We start from the raw sequence: 19,995 nt of genomic DNA, 5'->3' as shown, positions 1-19,995 counted from the left end.
TTCAAGGCCACCTGATAAATTTCAAGATGCCACTGTTGGTTGTTGATGCTGTAGCTCAGGATTTAATTTTTGGCCTGTCTTGTTGTCAGTCTCTCTCCCACTCCACAACCCTTGTTCTGGCCTCTTCCCTATTAATAAACAGCTCAGGGCTGGCTGTGGCCATTTTGTGCTGCTGTTTGGTTTTAAGCGGGGACTGTCCCTTTAAATACTGAGAGGATCTGTGTCCATGTGTGGTAGAAGAGCCTTCCAGTGGTGGGGGTGGGAGGAGTCCACTCGCTCAGGCATCCTCTTTAGTCACCAGAATGGAGGTGTGCAGACAGCAAGAGGCCAATGAACAGATACCAAATAAATCAGAACAAAACAAAACAAAAAAATATTGTCCACCTTTGGTTCTGAAGTTCTTGCAGGCATTAGTCTGTGGTGGGTCTGCCTGCTCTCCCACTTGATTTTGTCATTTGGTCTCACCAATTTGTCAGCTCTGGACCTCTGAGCCAAGGAGTTTTGAGAAAGCATGAAATTTCTTGCTTCTGCCACAAGTTCAACTAGGTATAAGCTTCCAAAATTTTTAAATATTCCTACATATGTAGTTGAGAGTTTTTTTACAGCTCTCCCTGAACCTGCTTTTCCTGGTATTCTGTGTTATTGCTGACAGAGAATGTCACTGTACCTCTACCCTATCGGCCGTCAAGCCCCACCTCTGATATTATTATTTTCTAAACAGAAAAGAACAAAACAAAAAAACTAACATTACTTTGGATTTGTTCATATTTAGGCCAATTTCATTATTAATTTGAATACAATTAAATATTATAATTTTGAATGAAAATTTGTCAAAGAGCAAGTGCTAGGGTAGGATGCTTAATTCAAAAACTTGGGTTTTCTCTTTTGCCCAATGAATATTGATCTCTTCCTAATATGCCAGAAATTTACAGGGAAAAAAAAATGTCAAAACACAAAATGATCAGGACTGATTGTGAGGGTTGGAAATGTAAAGGTAGACATTTTATAGCAAGGAAGGGAGTGATTAACTTTCCAGTCTAGGAGCGGAGGTCCCTAGGACCATTAATGGAGAAGAGAGGAGTGTGGGACCCTACCCAGAGAAGCAGTGATGCCTGAGATGGAGGCAGAGACGATGATGTGGAGAGATGGAACAGCTGGGGACTTTAGATCCAGAGGGGGAGAGCGACTGTGTGCTGAATACTGAGGGGGAGCGGAGTGTATGGGGCAGACTTGCAGGGTATACCCTTTGGTTGGTTGATGCTGCATGGAGAGGACTGTAACCATGGCAATAAAACAATATATGAAAGAAGGAATGTAAAACTAATGTTCTCCCATGTAAACTATCACATAAGTCACAATATAACATTAAAAAAAAAAACCACACACGCACACACAATGGAGTGCATGAAAATCAATATTTATGGTTGGTATACACTCTTATTTATCATGCTTGCAAAGATCCAAGTATGTTACCAAAAAGATAAGAATATCTAGTAAATAGCTATGTTCTTAACTGAATAATTTTTTTCAGGCTTTTTAAGTTAATTTGCTACTCTATTTTTTAACCTCATATAAATATATAAATAATGCCTGATGACACTGTAGGATAAGCATTGACAAACTAACTGCAAGGTCATCAGTTCAAACCCATCAGTTGTTCTGCAAGAGAAGACAGGACTTTCTGCTTTAATAAGGATTTACAGTTTTGGAAATCTTACATAGGGTCACTATGACTCGGAATCAACTTGATGACAGTGACTTTGAGTTGGTTTATAAATGTATATGCATGCATTCTCATTAAGTTTATTTTTACAAAGCAGCTATAGCTTTCCATGAATTCTCTGAATAGTCATCTTAATAATGTCTTTCACACAGAGTATAATAATATAAGCACTAACAAGTCTCAATTATTTTAAAACACACACAAATGCACACATATTCCTGGGTATTTGTGAAAATTACATGGTAGCTTTATCTATTGTCTTAGTATAACAAACCAGAATATAATATTTTAATTTATTGTATACAAAGTTTTATCAAATAAAAATTTGCCAAAAGTGATGACTCATGAGTCTAGATTAATAGACTTAAGTTCTTTCTTTCTTTTTTTTTTTTAAGATTATATGAGTTTCCTCTAAGCATGAATATGATAAATGTGACATTACTGAAGGAATTTCCTATTGAGAAAAATTGATGAGTCATTTATTTTGTGTACAGGAATAAAGCTGTAGCTTGTCTTTATTTATGCCAATAATTCTTGCTAGTGCTATAGGTAATTCTTACCCCTTTGTCTATGAGTTTTTCATACTGCAGTGGCTTGCATGTTGCAGTTCTAGTGATGATGGAAGCTATACCACTGGTATTTTAAATACCAACATGGTACATACCTGGTGGACAGGTTTCAGTCAAGCTGAAAGAACTGAATTTAAAATTCAAGGCTCTACTTGAAATATGGAACGATTCTATGGGCAAAATACTGAATGATGCTGAAAACATCAAAAGATGATGAAATAAATACACAGTCATTTTATTTAAAAAATGGACAATGTTCAATTTATTCAAGAGAGCCTATGAACAAGAGCCAATTGCACTGAAGGAAGAACTCCAAGATGCACTAAGGGCATACTCCAAGAAGATGGATTATGTGAGAAGACATGGCATCCGAATTGGAGGATGATTCATTAACAACCTTTGATATGCAGATCATTCAATCTTCCTTACTGAAAGGAAGTGGATTTAAAGTACTTATTGATGAAGAACAAAGATCACAACCTTCAGTCTGAGTTGTGTCTCAATATAGAGAAAACTGAAATCCTCATCACTGGATTAATAAATAATATCATGATACATTGGGAAAAAGGAGCTCTGGTAGTGTAGTGATTATAAATCAGGCTGCTAACCTCAAGGTCAGCAGTTTGAAACTACCAGCTGTTCTGCAGAAGAAAGATGAAGCTTTCTGCTCCTGTAAAGATTTACAGCCGCGGAAACCCTGTATAGGGTCACTGTGAGTCAGAACCGACTCCAAGGCACATAAACTACCACCACCACATGGAAAAAAAATTGAAATTGTCAAAAACTACCATTTTACTTGGATCCACTATCAACACTCATGGAAGCAACAGTCAAGAAATCAAATGACGTATTTCATTAGGTAAATCTGCTGTACAAGACTTCTTTAATGTATTCAAGAGCAAAGATATAAGTTTAAGGACTATGGTGCATTTGATCCATGCCATGGTGTATTCAATAGTATTATATGCATGTGAATGTTGAACAGTGAATTAGGAAGTCAATAGATGCATTAATGCATTTATGTTATGGTGTTGGAGAAGAATATTAGAAGTACCATGGACTACTAGAAGAACAAACAAATCTGTTGGGAGAACTACAACCACAATGATCCTTACAAGTCAGGATTACGATGCTTCTTCTCTCATTCTTTGTACACATGTACAGAAGGAACCAGTCCTTGGAGAAAGACATATTACTAGGTAAAGAGAAGGCTCAGTGTAAAAGAGGAATATCCCAAATAAGATAGGTTGGCACAGTGGCTGATAGAATGGGCCCAAACTTAACAAAAATTGTGAGGTTGGAACAGGACCAGCCAGTGTCTCGTTCTGTTGTGCATACGGTTTCTATGAGTGGGAATTGACTTGATGGCACTTAATAACACAAGAACAACAGTCACAATAGCTGCTTTTTTTTTAATGTTTTATTGTGAATCGTGATAGTTCACATGGGCGAACACTAGCTTTACATTCATCCTATTGTATGTTGGTTCATGGCCATGATTACTATACCCTACATGCATCATCAATCAACCAAAGGGCATACCCTGCAACAGGCTATAAATGGAAACCTCTTTCCCCAAGACTTCAAGTTAGTGGCTATTATTCAATATTATTATTATTATTTTAATTGATGAACAAATGGTATAACTAGGAAACTCTTAGAAAAATAAAGAATTAAGTCTGAACATAAAATGAAGTTTTTTGGGGGGTATGAATTTAAATTTTATAAGAGAATGAGAATATACAATAGTGATATCTACTAGTCAATCCAATAATTCATTTAAATGGTTATGTGTCAATGGCTGAAGATAGAATCATTTATACCTCAGGACTAGCTAAATGAAGTTCTGGTTAAACACTTGAGTGTTAACCAAATGTCAGGTGTTTGAAACTCATGACCCTACTCTATTCTATGTTGTTGTTTAGTGTCATTGAGCAAGTTCCAAATCACAGAGATCTTGTATTGCATTTCCTAGATTCTCGTGGGTTTGAACCACAGACATTGTTATCAGTAAAACAATGCTTAGTCTACAGTGACACACTCTATCCTATATGATCTTCAAAATTAATTATTTTTATCCTCTCTTCTAAAGAGAAATGATGAGAACTAGTAGTATGAATCTAAATGAACAAATATGGACGATCTCTTCTGTGTAATGGCAGCTGATTGAATTTTGAAGCAACTATTTACATTATAAAGAGCTCTCTTTGTACTGTAAGATAAGCTCTGGACTTATAATTACAAGATTTGCAGTTCAGACTCACCAGTTACTCCTTGATAGAAAGGTGAGGCTGAATTTCCCTTAAAGATTTACAGTCTTGGAAATTTTATATAGAATCACCATGATTCTGAATCCACTTGTTGGATTATATCATATGTTGTTATATTTAGTATTGTTGGTGTTGTGGTTTAGTGCCATCAAGTCAGTTCCAAATCATAGAGACCCTATGTATAGGGTTTCCAAGGAGTGGCTGGTGAGTTTGAATGAGGGACCTTGAGGTTCAAAGTGACTTTGCAGTACAGTGCATTATCCTCCAACACCACACCGTGACTCCATATTTGGTATTGCTGTTATTAAGTGTCGTTGAGTCTGTTCTGACCCATAGCGACCCTGTGTAGGGTTTCTGAGGAGTAGTCAATGAGCTTGAGCCACGGACTTTGTGATTTAAACCATCTGTTTAGTCCAGCACATTAAACCTACTGTATCACACCAAGACTCCAATTTGGTATTCACAATGCCTACAACAGCAGCAACAAATATAAGCAAAATAATGATGCAACAAAACATTGAGGACATTCAAGTTGCTAACATCAGGCAATGGAAAATATAATTCAGCAAATTTATGGAATCTATAACTATAATTCTACATGGGTCTCTCAATATAGTGATTTGACCATACAATTTAAAATGACATTAGTGACAAAGAACAGGAAGATGTCTAAGTGTTTCCTATTGGGATTCTTTCAGAAATTCAGACTAAAATGATACATAAGAAATGCAAAGAAAAAAAAAAAAAACAACCTAACAAAATATTCTGTTGCATTTCAGAACAGCAGTAGGAAGGTTAATTCCTAAAGTGAACTAAAATTTTGAAAATCTTAGATAAAATTTTTTTAAAAGTAATATTATGAGGAAGATTTTTGATAGTTATTCATGTGTAAAAAATTATAACAACTACCAAAAGAGAGAGATGTTGCCTCTTTAATTTCATTTCCATCTTATCTGTCAGAGAATACTCTTCTATTGGAAAAAAACGAAACTAAAATGATGGAGTTGTTAAGTGCCGTCAAGTCGGTGCTGACTCATAGCGACCCTATACAGGGTTTCTGAGGAGTGACTGGTGAGTTTAAACTGTTGACCATGTGGTTCAAACTGACCTTGCAGTCCTGTATTTATCCTACAATGTCACACCAGGACTCCAAAAGGATGAAGAGATATAAAAATTCAAAATAGTATAAGAGATTGTTGTTGTTAACTACCTTGAGAGTCAGTTCTGACTCATGAACTCTATATAGAGTTTCTGAAGCTGCTAATCTTTGCAGGAGCAGAAAGCCTCATCTTTGTATCATGGAGTGGCAGGTGAACTAGAATTGCTGAGAGCTTGTAGTGTTTATTCTACAAAGCCACTGCATTCCCAGTAGAAGGAAAAGAAGTGGAAAAGTGCAATAATTTCTTCAAATGATTTAATTTTCCTAGTTTAGGAAGCATTTAATTTAAAGAAGTGAGTTATCTTGAAAATATGATCACTGTCAATATTCTATAAAGACTTTTGACAATAGAGGAACTGCCAGAAAAACTAAAGTCAAATGGCCCAAGTTTCTGAAAGGTTAGGCAGAGTCCTAAAACTATAGGCCAGGATCTTGACATTTATGCTCAGTTAAATATGTGAACAGAAACTGAATGGATGGGTGATTTTTGAGTACTGAGAAAGGTCATAATCAGCAGCAGTCAGCATTCCCCAAGAATAAGGCATGGTAGATTGTCATCACTTTCCATTTTGACATAATGACTAGATTGGTATTCCAGAAGATTGACACAGAAATGGCATATTTGGGTTAACCAAGCATTTTCAATGTTCTTATGCACAAAATGGAAATGTGTGAATTGTAATAATTATTCATATTAATTTAATGACTTTACCTAACAAATATTAATTACTAAAGTAACATCAAATTCCAAAATCCCCAAAGCGAAAGTCCAGAACATGCTTTAAAAAAAAAAAAAAAAAAAAAAAAAAACTTCCCCAAATCTTAGTTTATTATAAGTATCATGAGCTTTGTAGAGTCAGAATTTTGAAAATCCTTCACCAAGAATAATGGAGGTATTAATCTAGTTCTGCTCTAAATTGGTCTAGTAAATCTTACATGAACCTTTTATTAATGTCTAGACACCACATGGCACTGTAGGATAAACAATGGACTGAAAGATCAGTTTGAACTGCAAGGTCAGCTGTTCAACTCACCAGCAACTCCTTGGAAAACCTTTATCAGTCAGAACCTTGTCTAAGGTAGAAAATTAAAAGGACTCAAATTAAAACATGTAAAAAAAGTTTGGAACATGAATAAAAATCAGAAAATGGCAATTTATGAAAGCGGGTTTGTTTATATCCACCATGTACTTAGTACTTAGCTTATACCAAGGGCAAATAAGTATTACTCATTTAAAAAATTATTGTACTATTATTGATTGTTTTCATTGGTTAGTGCCATTGAGTCAATTCTTATACACAGCAACACTGTGTAGGATTTTCAAGGAGCAGCTGGTAGGTTTGAATCTCCGACTTTGTGATTCAAACTGACCTCGCAGTCCAGCGCACTAACCCACAGTTAATGGGTTGGACAGTGAATAAGAAAAACCATAGAAGAATTAATGCATTAGAGTTATGGTGTTGGAGGAGAATATTAAAAGTACAATGGATCGTCAAAAGAACAAACAAACGTGCTTTGGATGAAGAACAGCCAGAGCGCTCCTTGAAAGTCAAGACGGTCAAACTTCCTCTCTCATACTTTGGACATATTATCAGGAGGGATCAGTTTCTGTAGAAGGATATCATGTTTGGTAAAGTGGGGTGTCAGAGTAAAAGAGGAAGACCCCCAAGAGATGGACTGGCACAGTGGAAGAAGGTCAGAGAAAAAGAGGAAGACTCCCAAGAGATGGATTGACACAGTAAAAGCAGCAATTGTGAGGTTGGTCCAGGACTGGGCAGTGTTTCATTGTGTTGTGCCTAGGATCTCTGTCAGTGGGTACTGACTTGATGGCACCTAACAACAACAACAACAATATGCAGATTTTAAATCATTAAATGTCCCCTTGTTCTGTTTGAACAAATGCCTCTTAGTCTATGTACAGGTTCCTTATGAACACAATTAAGTGTTCTGGAATATTCATATTGCACAATTGTCTATAGCTTGTCATGATCCACACAATCGAAAGCCCTTGCATAGTCAATAAAGTACTGATAAATACCTTCCTAGTATTCTATGCTTTCAGCTAAAATCCATCGGACATCAGCAATGATATCCCTCACTCTTCTGAATCTGACTTGAACTTCTGGAAGTTCTCTGTCAATTTATGGTTGCAGCCATTTTAGTATTTTCTTTAGTGTAACTTTACTTGCATAGGATATCAATGATATTGTCTTATGATTTCTGCATTCCATTGGGTCACCTGTCTTAGGAATGGGCACAAATATGGATCTCAAACAGTCAGTTGGCCAGATAGTTGTATTTCAAATTTCTTGGCATGGATGAATAAGTGTCTCCAGTGCCGCATTAGTTTGTTGAAAGACTTCAATTTGTATTCCATCTATTCTTGGTACCTTGTTCTTTGCCAGTGACTTCAGTGCTGTTTGGACTTCTTCCTTCAGGATCATTGGCTGTTGATCATATGCTATCTTTTGAAATGGTTGAACATCAACCATTTATTTTTTGTACAGTAACTCTGTGTATCCTTCTATATTCTTTTGATGCTTTCTGTATCATTTAGTAATTTTTGCATAGAATCCTTCAATACCAAAAGTCGGAGTTTTACATTAATTTTGAGTTCCCTCAGCTTGAGAAATAATGATTGTGCTCTTCCCTTTTAGTTGTCTAACATGAGGTTTTTGCACATTTCATTATAATTTTTGACTTTACCTTCTTGAGTTGACCTTTGAAATTTTCTGTCCCTCTCTTGTACCTCCTCACTTCTTTTATTTGCTTTAGCATGTCCATGCTGCAGAGCAATTTTCAGTGTCTCTTTTGACATCCATTTTGGTATTTTCCTTCTTTCTTCTCTTCTTAATGATCTTTTGCTCTCTTCCTGTATGATGTTCTTGATGTCATCCCACAACTCTTCAGGTCTTTGGGCTTTAATGTCTAATGCATCAAATCTGTTCTTCAGATGATCTCTAAATTCAGGTGGGATATATTGATGGTCCGCCTGAATTTGCATATGAGCAAATAATGGTCTCTTCCACAGTCTGCCCCAGCTTTGTTTTGGCTGATAATATTGAGCTTTTCCATTTTGTCTTTCCACAGAGGTAGTCAATTTGAATTTTGTGTATTCCGTCTGGTGAGGTCCATGTGTATAGTTGTTTTTTATGTAGTTTTAAATAGGTATTTACAATAAAGACATCATTGGCTTTGCAAAATTCTACCATGTGATCTCCAGCATAATTTCTATCACCATGACCATATTTTCCAACTACTGATCCTTTCACTTTGTTTTCAACCTTTGCATTCCAATCGCCAATAATTACCAATACATCTTGATTGCATGGTTGATCAATTTCAGACTGCAGATTTTGGTAGAATTCTTCAATTTCATCATCACTGCCTTTAGTGGTTTGGTGTAAATTTGAATAATAGTGGTATTAACTGGTCTTTCTTATAAGTGTATGGATATTATCACAGTGTTGTACTTCATGACTGATCTTGACATGTTCAATTTGTAATTTCTGGCATAGGAAATCAGTCCATTTCTTCTCACTGGTGCCTAGCATATTGATGTTTATGCATTCTATTTCATTTTTTACAATTTCCAATTTTCCTAGATTTATACTTTGTACAATCCATGTTCCAATTATTAATGGATGTTTACAGATGTTTCTCTTCATTTTGAGTTTTTATCCATCAGAAAATGAAGGTCCTGAGGGCTTTACTCCATTTGCGTCATCACAGTCAACTCCACTTTGAGGAGGCAGCATTTTGAATGTATGGTAACCTGAGGAGCTCATCTTCCAGCACATTATCTGACAATATTCTGGTGCTCTTTATCATGTTTTAATATTCAGTAATATGGTGCTGACAATATTCGTAAGGTTTTTCATGACTAAATCTAGGGAAGTAGTCCGTTTCTCCTTCTTCCTAGTCTGTGTTGTCTGGAAGCTCAAATGAAACCTGTCCACCATGAATGACCTTGCTGATGTTTAAAATACTAGTGGCATAACTTCCAGAATCACAGCAACAAACAACCAGCACAGTATGACAAACTAACAGATGAGTGGTGGTTCTAACTGATAGAGACACTGTATTGGGTTTCCAAGGAGTGGCTGGTCAATTTGAACCACCCACTTTGATATAGAGTCTTACTGTACTTCCATTGGATAAGCACTGGGTGGTACTCAGTCCAACATTTAGTCAATGGTAGCACACAGCAGGACTCAATCCACGTATCTATTCACATAGATATAAAATATTATACTATTTTCTGTGTTGTTACTGTACTAATTCCAGTAACACTTTGTTAAACCTGGAAGCAGAAGTGACTTATCGGTTTTTACCAGTTGCCATCAAATTAATTCTGATTCATGGTAACATTACATGTGTTAGAGTAAAAACTATATTCTACTGGTTATTTTTCAGAAGTAGATTGCCAAGGCTTCCTTCTGTAGTGCATTTACTAGACTTAAACTTGCAACTTTTAGGTTGGCAATCAAGCACTTTTTGTGGCACTGTGGGTTAATGCGACAGACTGCAAAGCCATTTGAACTGCAAGGTCGGCAGTTCAAGCTCACCAGTGGTTCCTTGGAAACCCTATACAGGGTTGCTATGGGTCAGAACAGACTTTACGGCAGTTAACAACAACAACAACCACTCAGGCACTCCTACATGACTCATTCAAGGTAAATCTAATTACTTGAATGATTTGTTTTTATAAATTAAATATTCTTTTCTAAATGCATTGATGATTCATTATTACACTAATTTTCTTATGCCATGATGATTTAATAAGATATTTGTCAAGAAAGATAGGAATAACACCTCAAACATGAGAATATACATTCCATAAAGGAGTAATACAACATGCAAGTGAACAAATACAACAGAACATTTCAAAATGGCATGAAGTGGTATGCAAAATAAATAATGGAATGATTAAATAGAGACTGATGGGTTCAAAGGAGAAAATTGGCATACTTACAGGCATATTAATTAGAATGGTGCTACCGATCAGAAAGTATTTTAGTTTAGAAATGAAGGCAAAAGCTGTCTGTAGAGCTGTGGCAAAGAGTCACATGCAAAAGAAATAGGAAGGTCAACATTTCTAATGTAAGAAACAGATTGGAATGTGTGGTTAACAGAAATGGTTTGGTTTTATAAGAAGATAGAAAGGTAAGCTGAACTTAATGAATAATGGATGGAGTATAGAGAGATGTTTGGGAAGATATTCAAAAACCAGATTATGCAATTCAATTTATGAGTTGTCAGTGAGGGGTACAGAGCTCGGTGGAATCTGGAATAGTCAGGACTTGGCCCTTTGATTTTAACCAGAGTTTACTGGAATACACTGAGATTCCATATGAACAGGACACTAATGATTTATGTTCCAAATATGTAAATTTTTATTCCTGTCCCTCTCAAAGGGTAAAATGTTTTAAGGTTTTTCTCCTTTTTCTTCACCTTGCTCTAGTGGACCTTCACAGTGCCCTAAGTACAACATTTTCTGCTTTTTCCCAGTGCTTGAAATTTGATATTTTCTCAGAGAAACAAGGGAAATAAATCAGGGCAAATTTTGTGCCTTTCTGGCAGTAACTGGTGATCCTCTTCATCAAGATTACAGCATAAGGGATATTTCCTCAGGACTCTTGCCCTGCCATCAGTCTTTCTTCAGAGTCCAATGTGAGGTCTGTGGAGAAGAGTTTGCATGGATGTGAATTTTCCTTGTGTTGTTGCAGGTTCTATGCAGTAATTCTGTGCACAAAAGAACAAACAACTGCTTGGTCTTGTGCCACCGTCACAATTGTTATCTTTGAGCACATTGTTGCTGCTACTATGTCTATCCATTTCCTTGAGGGTCTTCTTCTTCTTCTTTTACTCTGACCCTCCACTTTTCCAAGTGTGATATCCTTCTCCAGAGACTCATCCTTCCTCACAACATGTCAAAGTATAAGAGACAAAGTCTCTGCATCCTCAATTCTAAGGATCATTCTGGCTGTACTTCTTCTTACACATTTTTGTTTGTCCTTCTTGCAATGCATGGAACTTTCAATGTTGTTTTTCAACACTACAATTCAGATGTACCAATTTTTTTGTGGCCTTCTTTATTCATTGTCCATGTTTTATATACATATAAAGGAGCTCTGGTAGCGTAGTGGTTACAAATCGGGCTGCTAACCTCAGGATCAGCAGTTTGAAACTACCAGTCACTCTGTGGGAGAAAGATGAGGCTTTCTGCTCCCATAAAGATTTACAGCCTCAGAGACCCTGTACTGGGTTGCTATGAGTCGGAACCGACTCCATAGCACTTGACAACAACAACAAAGGTAATTAAAAATACCATGGCTTGGGTCAGATGCACTTCAGTCATCAGAGTTATATCTTTGTCCTTTAACACTTTAAGGATGTCTTGTGCAACCAATTTGCCTAATGAAATGCGTCATTTGATTTCTTGGCTGCTGCTTCCATGAGCATTGATTGTGGATCCGAGCAAAATGAAGTTTTTGACAACTTCAATCTTTTCTCTGTTTATCATGATGTTATTTATTGGTCCACTTATAAGGATTTTCCTTTCCTTTACATTGAAGTACAATCCATGCTGAAGGCTGTAGCCTTTGATCTGCATCAATAAGTGTCTTAGGCTAGGCTTCTGCAGAGGAAAACCAATGAAGTATATATGTATATATAAAGAGAAGTTTATATCAATGATATAGCTCACATAGTTGTAGAGACTGGAGAGTCCAAAATTCATGGATAAAATGAACCAAGGTAAGTATGTCAGATGGCAAGCAAGAAGGCAAGATGCCAGACTGCTGCTGATGCCCATGATTGGTAGACAATAAAGTATGCCACTGGCTCATGTCCAAAGAACTGGAGCCAGATGCAGGATACAAAACTAATAAAAAGCAAGAACCTTTGCTTGAGTGTCCAGTATATTGGAAGTGGGCCACATCTGTTAGGAAAGTTCCTTTCAGTTAATTGGCTGCTCAAAACAGATCTCAACATAAAGTTCAGTACATTACATCTATCATGACACATCACTACATCTCAACTGCCAAACCACTAAGAATCCTGGTCAAGTCAGATTGACACAAAACTTTAACTATCACCACCCACACCTTGTCAATTAGCCACCTTTATAAATCTCAAGTCATATACATAACCTCTAAATAAAGATAATTATAAGGTCATAATTTTACATAGCATAATGTAACTAACATGCAACACCATACATTGACCTCATTTACAACTTATATTTCACAAATGAACAAAGCCAAAATACTATATGTACAAATACAAGAAAATAAATTATCATAATAATAAAACTTATAAAAATAAACAAGCTTTTGTTTATGCAACTGGTCACAAGCTGGCATTTAGAATAGTCTTTTTCCACTATCCATTCTCATTTCCTTTACCCTCTGCAAGCACCTCAGCTGGTTGTGGTTCTTTACCTGGTAGGGTGACCTAAACCTTCATTCCTGAATGATCTACGCTATTTGTAGTCATGTTGGAATTGGATTGCTATAATTTACCATTTACTTTAAACACAGGACATGGTAGTACTAAGACATCCTAAGGAATCTCCTGGTTTCCACACATATTTTTCTTTACCTCCATTATGGAGTGCCAATTCAATTGCTCCTTGGTAACCAGGATCAATAATACCAAACAATACAATAACTCCATTCTTTGCTTCATGATTCAGAGGCCTGAGAAATCCCAAGTGGCCAGGAGTCATTTGTAACTTCCAGTTTAATGGTTTCAGTGTTGTGTCTCTGGTTGTGAATATTCTTCCGTTGGACTAAAACATCCAGACCCAGAGCATATTTTCACAGCAAAGGGAAGTCAAAGTGATGGGAGTAGATCAATGGTAGCAACAGTGAGTGGTGCCACTCCTGTTTCTACCCCTTAGTTCCTGGACCTGTGAATCCTGGCAATTGGAGAAACAGCAATTTAGAGTATATACAACATCCTGGAGAACACTGTTCCACTCCTAAGTTATTGTCACCTAGCTGGTACTATAACTGTATCTTCAACAGTCATTCTGTGATTTCATCAAGCCAGTTGCTTCTGATAGTGAATAATTCTAATACCAGTGAATTCTGTGAGCATGGGCCCATTGCTACACTTCATATTCTGTGAAGTGAGTTCCTTGATCCAGGCAATACTGTGTGGATAAAGCATTCTGTGTATCTGTCAGTCGTAGTTTTGCTAGAAGAACTTCATTTAGGGAAGGTAAATCCATATCCAGAGTAAGTGTCTATTCTCATAAGAAAAAAATACTGCCCTTTACATGATGGAAGTAGTCCAATTTAATCAGCTTGTCACCAAGTTTTTGACTGAACTCCCTGTGGAATTGTTCCATATTGTGGACTGAGTGTTGGTTTCTGCTGGTGGCAGATGGAACACTCAGCAGTGACTGTAGCCAAGCAAGTAAGTGTTGGTGAGTGGAAGCCCGTGATGCTGAGCTCAGGATAGCCTCCACACCTGCCTCCATAGTCATTTTGTTCATGAGCTCACTGAACAATGGCAGAAGAAGCTGGGGAAAGAGGATAATTAGTTTCCATAGAATGTGTGTCATTCTATCTACTTTATTTTTTAAATTTTCCTCTATCAGGTTAACCTTTTGGTGTACATTCACATGAGACACAAATCTTTTCACTATTTTGGTCCATTCAGAGGTATCTACCCACATAATTCTTCCCCACAATTCGCCATTCATGTATTTTCCAAGTCCCTGACCATATAGTCAGACCACTGGCCACAGTCACCCATGTGGCTTATTTCTTCTTTCAAGCAAAATGAAAAACCTGGTGTACTACTAGAAGTTCTGCACATTTGCAGTATTTCCCTATAACTGTCCTTCAGGGACGTGCCAAAAAGGGGCTGTAATGATTTTTATGTCTACTTTTAAGTGGTTCCTGCATATCAGGTAGAAACATCTGTAAACCAAGCATGAATTTTCTCTTTCTCAGTCAACTGATCATATGGAACTCTCCATGAGACAATAGGTACCAACAGGGAGAGGGAAGGTAATGTGACATGAGTGGAGGCCATGGGCATTTGGAGCACTTACTTGTGCCTTCGGGTCCTCCTTAAGTCCAGACTCATATGTATCATTGCCATTTAATGATAGATTGCTGCTGTGCATGTCCAATTTTATGACTCTACAGGTCAGACAATGCCCAGTTCAGATGTGAGGCCTAGGTCTCATGATGACATGCTGGCTTATAGTTAGGAATTCATTCTCTACCATGGTCTCAAAGCAAGCCAAAAGCTATTTCTCAAAAGGGGAGTAGTTATCTACTGAGGATGGCAGGGCTTTACTCCCAAATCCTATGGGTCTGGAATGTGATTCACTAATAAGGACCTGCCAAAAAACTCCAAACTTCATCTGCTGCTGACACTTCAAGCACCATTGGATCAGTTAGAGCATATGGCCCTTGTGGCAACGCAACTTGCAGAGCAGTCTGAACCTGTTGCAGAGCATTCTCTTATTCTGCACCCCACTCAAAATTAGCAGCTTTTCTAGTCTTTTGATAAATAGATCAAAGTGGCACACCTAAATCAGAGATATGTTGCCTGAGTTCTCCAGTGAAGCAAAAACAGTGAAACTTGTATGTGTATATATAAAAAGAAGTTTATATTGAGGAAATGGCTCACACAATTGTAGAGGTGAGAGATTCCCAAGTTCATGGGTCAGATGAACCAAGAATAGTATGTCAGACAGCAGTCAGGCAAGTTGGGCAGGTCAGACAAAGGCAAACAGTTAGAGAAAGTAAGAATCGGTAGACAATAGAACAGACCACTGACTCAAGTCCTTAAGAACCAGAGGTTGGAATGAGCACCCAGAGGCAAGATCCAGTAGAAATCTAACAAGTTTTCACTTCCTTCCAGTTGATTGGTTGCTCATAGCAGACCTCATCATAGAGTTGATCACATTACATTATATCTCATCCTGGGGGATAACTACATCTCAGCTGACAAACGACTGAGAATCCTGGCCCAATCATGTAGACACAAAACATTAACTATAATAGTAAGTATTGCAAGTCCTCTTCACTTCCAGCAAATAAGATTATATAATCTGCATATCTCAGGTTGCTAAGGAGTCTTCCATCAATCTTGATATCACATTCTTTTTGATACTGCCCAGCTTCTCAGATAAGTTGCTTAGCATACAGATGAAATAGATGTGGTGAAAGGATAAACATTTTTAAAATGTTCTGTTCAAATTACTTCTATGCACAGGTTCCTCATTAACATAATTAAGTCCTCTGAAATACACATTCTTCTTCATGTTTCCCATTGTTTGTTATGATCTGCACAGTCAAATGTCTTTGCATAGTCAATAAAGCACAAGGAAATTTCTCTCATGTATTGTCTGATTTCAGCCAATGTCCATCTCTCTTAAGCAATGACATCCTTAATTTCATGTTCTCATCTGAATCTTACTTGAATTTCTAGGAATTACCTGTCAATGTACTATTGTAACTGTTTTTTATGTATCGTCAGTAAATTTTACATTAATACTATATTAATGATATTATTTGAACATTTCAACACTCAGTTTGGTCACCTTTCTTTGGAATGGTCACACATATGGATCATTTCCAATCAGTTGGCCAGGTAGCTGTCTTTCAAATTTCTTGACATAGATAAGTGAGTGCCTCCAGCACTGCATCAGTTTGTTAAAATTTTCAATTTGTACACAGTCAATTCCTGAAGCCTTATTTTTTTGCCAAATGAGATCAGTGCAACTTGGATGTTTTCCTTCAATATCATCAGTTCCTGATCATATGGTACCTTTAGGAATGATCAAAGATTGACCAGTTCTTTTTTGGTACTGTGGTTGTGTGTATTACTTTCATCTTTTTTTTTTTTTAATGCACCTTATGCAATTCAATATTTTTGCTCATAGAAACGTCAATATTGAAAACCAAGGCTTGATTTTTTTTTTTCTTAAGTTCTTTCAACTTGAGAAATGCCGAACATATTCTTCCCTTTGGTTTTCTAACTCCAGATTTTTAAAATTTTCATTATAATATTTTATTTTGTATTATTTAGCTGCCCTTTGAAATTTTCTATTCAACTCTTATACTTCATCATTTCTTCCAGTTGCTTTAGTTTTTCTACAATCAATAGCAATTTTCAGAGTCTCTTCTGAAATTCATTTTTGCCTTTTCTTTCTTTAATGTCTTTTAAATAACATATTGATTTCTTCATGTATGATGTTCTGATGCCATTCCACAATTCTTCTGGTCTTTGGTTATTAGTATCTAATGACCAAATTTGTTCTTGAGATTATCTCTAAATTTAGGTGGAACATATACAAGGTTATATTTTGGCTCTTGTGAACTTCTTTTCATTTTCTTCAGCTTCAGCCTCAATGTGCATATGTGTAATTGATGGTCGATTACATAGAGCCCCTGGTCTTGTTTTGGCTAATGATAATAGAGCTTCTCCCTTGTCTTTTCCCATGATGGCAGTGGTGGTTATGTGTCATGGAGTCAGTTCTGAAACATAGCAACCCTGTATAGGGTTTCTGAGGCTATAAATCTTTATTGGAGCAGAAAGCCTCATCTTTCTTCCATTCAGCAGCTGGTAGATTCGATCTGCTGATGTTGTGGTTATAAGCTCAACTCATAATCCACTATGCTACCAGAGCTCCTTGTCTTTTCCCGTAGATGCAATAATTTTTATTCTTATGTATTGCATCTGGAAAGTTCTATGTGCATAGTCATTGCAAACACCATTTTTTATTGTTTAAAAAAGGTAATTACAATGAATAAGTCATTGGTCTTGCAAAATTCTATTGTGTGATCTCACACATCATTTCTTTTACCAAGGCCATATTTTCTAACTTTGTTTCCACTTTCCAATTACCAGTATTTATCAATGTATCTTAGTACATGTTTGATCAATTTTAGACGAAAGATGTTAGCTTTTCAGTTTCATCATCGTTGACTTTAGGGATTGGTGCATACATTTGAATAATAGTGGTACTAACTGGTCTTCCTTGTATGCATATGAATATTATCCTATCGCAGATAGCAATATACTACAAGATAAATCTTGAAAGCTCTTTTTGATGATGAATATAACACCACTCCTCTTCAGTTTGTAATTACTGGAGTAGTAAACCATAATCTTCTGATTCAAAATAGCCACTTTCAGTCTATTTCAGTTCACTAATGCCTAAATGTTGGAGGATAATATTAAAAGTACCAGGAACTGCCAAAAAAAAACAAACGAATTTGTCTTGGAAAAGTACAGCCAAAATGTCCCTTAAAGGCCAAGATAGCCAGACTTGGTTTCTCATACTTCAGACATATTGTCAGGAAGAGCCATTCTCTGGAGAAGGACATCATGTTTGGTAAATCAGAGGGTCAGAAAAAACAGAGGAAGACCCCCAATGAAATGGATTGGAACAGTAGCAGCAGCAAAGGACTTAAGCATAGCAACAATTGTGGGGCTGGCACAAGAATGGACAGTTTTCGTTCTCTTGTTCACAAGGTTGCTATGAGTCAGTACTGACTAAAAGGCACCTAACTACAGCAAGTTATCAATCTTTATGCATTCTATGTGGCACTGGGGGATAATGCACTGCACTACAAAGTCAGTTTGAACTACAAGGTTGGCTGTTAAAGCTCACCAATCACTCCTCAGAAAGCCTATACAGGGTCGCTATGAGTCGGAACTAACTCAATGGCACTTAACAACAACAAATTTCCTAGATTCATACATACTTCATACATTCAGTTTGTTATTCAGCAATTGATAATAGGAAAAATATATATTCATGAAACTTCAGACTATAAAAGGCAATTTTCATTGTAATAGAAAGAAAGATTAAGACATTTACAAAGGAAAATCAAATTGACTTTAGACTTCAGCATAAAATTATAGAACACATTTTATCACTTTAACCACTGTGCTACCAGTGCTACTACCAAAAAGCTGTTATTCTAAAAATTATTTTGAAATCTTTCATCTCAACAGAAAAATGGAAAAATTGGCAAAAAATTCTCAATTCTCAATTATATACCTGTAACAGTGGGTCTCATTGGATAGATGATTTTGCTTAGGGAAGACTGAGGAGAAAGCATTACCACAAAAAAGTCACATTTCTCTTTCTTTAATCTATATTATGCTAATGGATTCTGTGAGAAGAAATGGGCCAGTCATGTTGTCCCCAGATTCAAAGGCTTGCATTTGTAGCATTTTCATCTTTTGTTAAAGGGAAGTACTAGCACAAAGTTGACAGAGAACACCATTATCCACTAGTAGTCTTAAAATCTTATTACCCAGATAATCTTTTTGTCTTTTATCTCCCAAATTCTTGACTAGGCTCCAGGAAAAGAAAAAGGTGCTGAATTACTGCATTTATTATTGTACAGACCTGTAACCCAACCCTCCTTTTCCTCATTATTTTTTCAAACCATCAGGGCTAATTGACAGCAGCCTTTATAGATTTGTCCCTATTAGAAGTCTTTATGCCCTTGACTACACAGGTAAAGTAAGAACTTTAATTGCTGCTGTAATTAGCTGCATTTAAAGCATCCATACTTTGGCTTAACCAATGGTAAAGCTTAGAAATGCACTATCTTTCTACAATACTGATAAGCATGTGTGCTGAGTGTCATTTCTGAATAATAATTATAAAACAAAACATAGCCAGTAGGCAAGAGAATGGCTACAGTCTGAAGAAATTCAACTCCTTTCCAATTTTAACCATCATAGTACTTTGTCCTCAGTTTCATCTTAAAGATGAATCTGCTAAACACATCATACCATGGTAGACCTTGGAAACCCCATACAGGTCACTAAAAGTATGAACCATCTCCACAGCAGTCAACAACAACATAGATTTCATTTTTAAACTTTAAAAGAATAATTATGAAAATTATAGAGTATAAATGTATAGTAATAAATGATTTAAAATTATAATTACATTCTTAATTTAAAATAATTCCTTCAGAACTCTGAAGGCATTGCTATAATATGTGTGCTGAAGAGATGTCACATGTCAATTTGATCCTTAATCCTTTGTAAATGTTGTGATGTTTCTGTTATTATATTTTTAAAAAAATGTATTCTGAAGTTTTGAAAATGTATATTGTTTCTGGAGTCCTGATGTGGCACTGGTGTAGGACAAGCACTAGACTTCATGGTCAGTTTGAACCACAGAGTTCAAACCTACCAACTGCTCCTTGGAAACCCTATACAGGGTCACTATGAATCAGAATTGTCTCCACAACACTCAAAAACAACAACATA

At 36.5% G+C, this 19,995-nt stretch overlaps 1 pseudogene; it reads right to left on the bottom strand.

Moving 5' to 3' along the window:
- LOC102836221 overlaps window positions 1–13,453 on the bottom strand; it is a 41,148-nt pseudogene extending 27,695 nt beyond the window's left edge.
- Window positions 13,454–19,995: the final 6,542 nt, after the last annotated feature.

This window comes from Chrysochloris asiatica, unplaced genomic scaffold (genome assembly GCF_000296735.1).
Source record: "Chrysochloris asiatica unplaced genomic scaffold, ChrAsi1.0 scaffold00001, whole genome shotgun sequence".
Taxonomy (NCBI): Eukaryota; Metazoa; Chordata; class Mammalia; order Afrosoricida; family Chrysochloridae; genus Chrysochloris; species Chrysochloris asiatica.
The sequence above is the reverse complement of the archived record's forward strand: the minus strand, read 5'-3'. Positions and strand labels throughout refer to the sequence as shown.